A 7,250-nucleotide genomic window follows, 5' to 3' on the forward strand; every position below is an offset into this window, starting at 1 on the left:
CGTCGCTTTCCCTAGTTCTTCTGAGGAGCGTTGTGTGTGTGTGTGAGAGAGAGAGAGAGAGAGAGAGACTCGCGTCGCTTTCCCTAGTTTTTTCTGAGGAGCGTTGTGTGTGTGTGTGTGTGTGTGTGTGAGAGAGAGAGAGAGAGAGACTCGCGTCGCTTTCCCTAGTTCTTCTGAGGAGCGTTGTGTGTGTGTGTGAAAGAGAGAGATAGAGAGAGAGAGAGAGAGAGAGACTCGCGTCGCTTTCCCTAGTTCTTCTGAGGAGCGTTGTGTGTGTGTGTGTGTGTGAGAGAGAGAGAGGGAGAGAGAGAGACTCGCGTCGATCTCCCCAGTTCTTCTGAGGAGGGTTGTGTGTGTGTGTGAAAAAAGCCTTACACTATGAAGCGCGTGTGCACTGTGACTACTTTTATATAGTTGATTACCAGCTGGGCATTTCACTCTGTCTCGTGCTGAAGCCTGTCACTGTCGACCAATCGCAGCAGGCTGTCATCGGTCCAATCAGCGCAGATTAGCTTCGCGCTGAGGAGGGGGTTGGGAACAAATGAATCGCTGAACGATTCATATGGGAGTCGTCGGGATAATTAGGTAAAAATAAATGCAGATTATAAGACCATCAAAGTGTTTTTTGACCTTGCATGCATATTAGACTGTTGTTGGAGACCCTTACAACCTAAATATGACCCTATTTCATGTATAATATGGGCTCTTTAAACCTGAACTAATCTTAAAGCATAATTAGTTCATTCGTTTATTCTTGTTTCCTTTTTTAATTAATGTGAATGCAAGCCAAGAAGCTGCTGCCTCGATTAATAGCATCACACACAGATGTCCTACAATAATTACATAAATCTCCTGACCAAGAAAAGGATCTTAAAGGTAAGAATAAGGCTCAGTTTTTTAATCGGGAATTACTCTAGCATCTTAGGACACTGAGTAAAGTGTAAGTGAGGACATCAACCCCCTCCACCTTCCTTCTGTCTTTTGCACGCATCCTTTCTTTCTTTTTCTTTTTTCTCCCCCCAGATTATTGTGTTCTCCAGTATTCCTGACCAACAGATTAAACTCTGTTTCTCAGAACAGAATTGGATTTATTTGTGCTTACTCTTGGTGTCACTTTAATGCATTATTCTAATGTGATTAATTATAAACAGAAAAAGCAGTTAATAAATGTGTGTGATTAATCATGCTCCCGACCTGAAAAGTATGTATATTCTGTAAAACAGGATTCATTCTTGAACACCTGATGCAGCGATGCAGACCAACACAGTTACCTAGACTAGTAATTATCCCTAATTTTCACTGTTCTGCTGCCTCCTGCTTTTGCAAAACAGAAAACACACTGTGATTCAGTCACAATGAAACGTGTGACACTGATGTGGAAGTGCAAAAGAAATGCTTATTAAAGCTTTTCCATCACAGGAACACTATTGCATTTGGAGCACGTCGAAAATTATAGCCTTATAACTCACATTGCAAACACAAAGATATGGTTTGCATGGTCTCTAAATAAAAAGCAATGTAAACAACACACATAAGGCAATACACCTTTTGTGGCAGCTTGATAATTAAAGATGAGATACATGGGATTAGCTGTGACTGGTATGTATTGAGTTTTGGGTAAAAAGCCTACAAGTATGCAATTATTTGTGCAGGGTTCAACTTCTGTGATATTAGCAGCAACAACTGATGATAATGATACAAAATCTTGAAAGTTTGAGCTTCATGAAACAGAGGCCCGGGGGGGGGGGGGGATCCTCCTGAATGCCAGGAGTGCCAGATCCTCCCGTATTTCTCAAATGGCGGGCGACAGATCCTCCTGAGTGCCTTGAATGGCGGCCGCCAGATCTTTCTTTCTTTCTTTCTTTCTTTCTTTCTTTCTTTCTTTCTTTCTTTCTGTCTTAAGGCCGTCACACACCGGATGCATTGCTCAGCGACGCGACACGGCGCGCACATGAGAGTTGAAAGTATCGCACACCAGATGCGCACATTCGCATGTTATTTTAAATGGAACTATTCAGATGGCACTCTGTGGTGCGGCAGAAAAATGAACAGTGTCCTGAGTCGTGGCTGGGCGGACACCCGCGAACAGCCGCCGACTTGCGGCGCCAGTGTGTATACCCTGGTAGAAACCTATGTTTAGAATTCTGAAATGTATGGTGCTGCGTGGCACTACGTGGCACGCCAACGAGCGACGCTTCTGGTGTGCAACCTGCTTTACTTTCTTTCTTTCTTTCTGTCTTTCTTTCATTCTTTCTTTTTTTTCTTTCTTTCTGTCTTTCTTTCTTTCTTTCTTTCTTTCTTTCTTTCTTTTCTTTCTTTCTTTCTTTCTTTCTGTCTTTCTTTCTTTCTTTCTGTCTTTCTTTTTTCTTTCTTTCTTTCTTTCTTACTTTCTTTCTTTGTTTCTTTCTTTCTTTCTTTCTTTTTTCTTTCTTTCTTTCTTTCTTTCTATCTTTCTTTTTTCTTTCTTTCTTTCTTTCTTTCTTCTTTCTTTCTTTCTTTCTTTCTTTCTTTCTTTCTTTCTTTCTTTCTATTTTTCTTTCTTTCTCTCTTTCTTTCTTTCTTTCTTTCTTTCTTTCTTTCTTTCTTTTTTTCTTTCTTTCTTTCTTTCTTTTTTTCTTTCTTCTTTTTTCTTTCTTTTTTCTTTCTTTCTTTCTTTCTTTCTTTCTTTCTGTCTGTCTGTCTTTCCTTCTTTCTTTCTTTCTTTTTTTTCAAATCACAAAGTCAATCTCTAAGTCAAACTCGTTATAACAGCACCATTTTTTGTACACACAGTTCCACACCAATTTGTTTTGGGACAACATGATGGAATTAAGTTATCTTTTTAGTTTTTACAAATATAAGTGGGTTGAACATAAAACAATTAGGTTGTCACAAAAAAAAACCTCAAGAATGGTGTTGTTTCAGATAATTTTTAATAGGTAGTTTGGACAAACAGCAACTCTGTTTGGAGTGCAGGAAAATTGAGCTGAAAGGAAAATCTGAGCTCAGAGTTTTAAAAACTGTTACATATTTTATAATATGTGATCTATGCTCTACCAATATTTCTTCATTTATATTGCATTTTCCTGTGGAAAATGGTTTCTTGGAGTTGCAGAGTTTAAGAGTAGTTGAAGTCTAGATAAAATCCAAGATGAATGCACAACAATATACACACTGCTTGCATTTATTGTTTTTTTTTTCACTGTTCATGAATTTGCTACATTTTTTTAACAGAGGCATAAATCTCGATCATAAATCTCTATTAAAGGCTTTTGATAAAATAATATCTAGCACACAGTTCACTCAACATTAAACAGCTAGTTTTAAACTGACAAATTGATGACTGTCTTGATTGCAAACTCACTACTGACAGGGCGGCGTGGTGGCTCAGTGGTTAGCACTGTCGCCTTACAGCAAGAAGGTCGCTGGTTCGAGTCTCGGCTGGGCCAGTTGGCATTTTTGTGTGGAGTTTGCATGTTCTCCCCTTGTTCACGTGAGTTTCCTCCGCATGCTCCGGTTTCTCTCACAGTCCAAAGACATGTGGTATAGGTAAATTGAATAGACAAAATTGTCTGTAGTGAGTGTGTGTGAATGTGATTTAAATGTGAATGTGTTTCCCAATACTGGGTTTAGGCCAGAAGGCTATCCGCTGCGTAAAACATATGCTGGAATAGTTGGTGGTTCGTTCCGTTGTGGTGACTTCTGAAATAGAGACTAAAATGATTAAATGAATACCGACAGCCAGCTTTTAGTGTGTCCATTTTGTGTGCTCAGAAAATAGTGTAGATTTAAATAACAGTGTTTTAAAATATGGTTGCTTTGTTTGTTGTTGATGTAGTAAGTTGGAGTCATTCATTCATGGCACAGTGGGTAGCTCAATCGCCTCACAGCAAGAAGGTTGCTGGTCCAAGCACCAGCTGGGTCACTTGCCATTTCTGTGTGGAGTTTGGATGTTCTCCCTGTGTTGGCGTGGGTTTCCTCTGGGTGGTCCGGTTTCCCCCACAAGTCCAAAAACATGTGGCATAGGTGAATTGGGTAAGCTAAAATTGTCCGTAGTGTATGTATGTGAATGATAGTGTATGGATGTTTTCCAGTGATGGGTTTCAGCTGGAAGGGCATCCGCTGCGTAAAACATATGCTGGATAAGTTGGCGGATCATTCCGCTATGGCGACCCTAGATTAATAAAGGGACGAAGCCGAAAAGAAAATGAATGAATGAATGAATGAATGAATAAATGAATGAATGTCTGAATGTCTAAGAACTACACTAGGAACTTTGTTGCTGTACCAAGGCTGCAGCAGGAGCAATGATATTTTGGAGTGACTAAAAATAGTCCCCAGCTAGGAAACTAGGTACCAGTGCAGCGTAATATTAATGTAACTATGGTATGACAGCAAAATTTTGTCCCTAGCCATGTCGGCCTAGAAAATAACAACTTTTTATTTTGTTAGTCCACAATGTAACTACAGAAGAGTCACGTTTTAAATTGGAAAATTATTAAACTCTTTGGTCATTTCTGAGCAAGATGCTAATGGTCTGATTCAATGATCTATGCTAAGCTAAGCTAAAAGAACTCCCGCCAGACCCGGAGATCGGCTGAATGGTTTTGAAGAAGGTAAAACTGTTTAACTCTAGGGGGATGTAAAATGAACCTATATCCAAAAAAGTGTGTTCTTTTAATGCATATTACACTATAGTTGACAAATGTGGTGTTAACATATCCAGCATATGCATATAACACTTTCCAGCACAGGCAAAGACTCAACATCCAGTGGTGCATGATAGAGCTGAAGGGGTGCATTGATTTATTTATTATTATTCTTTTAATGAATAGTGATTTAGATATTTGTTCACTGTTGTCACGAACTACACATTTTAAAATTCTTGGATGTCTTTGTCCTGCTGAATGACCCATGGCAAACCTAATGCTCTAAATTGGCTTTGTATTCGTCTGATTTCACGATGCCATGCACACATTCATGTCATACAGAGCCAGAGGCGGCAAAACAATCCACAGACATCAGTGAACTCTCCTCCGCACTGGCACAAGGGAAAGGACTCTTTTTTTTGACTTTCCTTCAGATACAATCTTTGAGTCTGACGCTCTCAGATAATTCTGCTCTACGTTTGCTGGACAGGCAATGGCATATGACATGAAAACCAGCTCCAGTTTTCTTTAACAAGACTGATTGAGTTAATTATTTTCAAATAAAATTTGTGCTGATATATATATATGTCTGTATGTCTGATAATTTTTTTCTTCTAGAGAAAGTATTATTTGTTTTATTTTGGCTAGAATAAAAGCTGTTTTAAATTTTTGTGAACCATTTTAAAGTCAAAATTATTAGCCCCTTTAAACTAAATTTTTTCTTTTTGATAGTCTACAGAACAAACCATAATTATACAGTAACTTGCCTAATTACCCTAACCTGCCTAGTTAGCTTAATTAACCTAGTTAAGCCTTTAAATGTCACTTTAAGCTGTTTAGAAGTGTCTTGAAAAATATCTAGTCAAATATTATTTACTCTCATCATGGCAAAGATAAAATAAATCAGTTATTAGAGATGAAACTATTAAGTGTATTTGTTAAAGCTATTATGTTTAGAAATGTGTTGAAAAAAATCTGCTCTCCGTAAAACAGAAATTGGGCAAAAAAAATAAACAGGTGGGCTAATAATTCAACTGTATTTCAACTGTGTGTGTGTATATATATATATATATATATATATATATATATATATATATATATATATATATATATATATATATATATATATATATATATATATGGAAAATTGAATAAAATATTTCTCACATTATTAAAACAGAAAATAAAACATTTAACTTTTTTTCTTTTTAATATTTTTCCATAATACCTAAATAAAAAAGAACTACCTTAGCTAGAATAAATAAATGAATGTTCTTTAAAATAAATAAACAAAGCATTATATATAAAATATTGTAGCATATAAATAATAATAAAATAACACATGTGTAATAACCTTACTATTTTGTATTTCACATTTTATTAAAAAAAAAAGAAAACTAAAATTGTAATTGTAAGGGTAATAGTTTTAACTAAGTAGTTTTACATAAAACAAAACAATATTTACATTTAATAAAATATTTTCCATATTTCCAAAAGAGAAAAACAAGAAAAACAACCACTGATGCCCATGCATAACTCCAAAGACAATCATGAAGCAATTGTTTCTTTTTTAGCTTCAGCTTAACTCCAAATCACAAATATCCCATTGACAGTCAATCATCTCCTAAATAAGGCACCCAGTTTATCCTTACATGCCACATGTCAGTTCTTTTTTCACATTCACACACATACACACACAACTTCCGTCGTCATTACCAGCGGTTATATAACTCCTTTTGTTTTGCAGCTTTATCTTCCAGCACTAAAGCTTCTTAGCATGTAATGCAAAGTGTGCATGAATATCTGCAGTAATTGGGGTGTTAAGCGGATATTTCCATTACATCAGGACACTCAAAAGTGAGACTCTTACATGCTAAAACCACTTGAGTTGCATGAAAAATGATGTTGGGGTCAGGAAAAAGCTCTTTCTTAAGACGTTGATGTGAGGTCACCAGGGAAGGCTTAAGGATTTTTATGATTACATCTAAGAACAACAGGCAGCAGAGGCGTTTGTGTTTAGCTGGAGACAGTGCAATCTGTATTAAGCCTCTTATATTGCAGCAGGCAAATGGCTGAGCGGAAATGTGAGCGTAATGTCAACAGTCAAATCTAAATAACATCTGAATATCCGTCTCGGCTGCAGCTCAGCAATACAAATTCAATAAAGTTTCATGTCCGGAGAGATGCTGCAATTGTGACTGTACTGTAAGTGATTGGGGTGAATACACTCAGTGTGTGGTATACTGTATAAAGAAGGTGGAAACACTTATAAAGGCTGTAACAGTGAACTAAGTGTATGGGAATACAATCATGAAGTATCTATTTACATTTACATTTAGTCATTTAGCAGACGCTTTTAGCCAAAGCGACTTACAAATGAGGACAAGGAAGCAATTTACACAACTATAAGAGCAGCAGTGAATAAGTGCTGTAGGCAAGTTTCAGGTGTATAATGTCTAAGAAGCAAAGCATTGGTAATGTAAGTTTTTTTGAGAGAGAGAGGGTACAGTTAGTGGTATAGCCAGAGAGGCAGTTAAGATTAGGAAGGAAAGTGGAGACTAAATAGTTGAGTTTTTAGTCGTTTCTTGAAGACAGCAAGTGACTCTGCCGTTCTGATGTAGT

The sequence above is a fragment of the Danio aesculapii genome, chromosome 5 (assembly GCF_903798145.1).
Source record: "Danio aesculapii chromosome 5, fDanAes4.1, whole genome shotgun sequence".
NCBI classification, from domain to species: domain Eukaryota; kingdom Metazoa; phylum Chordata; class Actinopteri; order Cypriniformes; family Danionidae; genus Danio; species Danio aesculapii.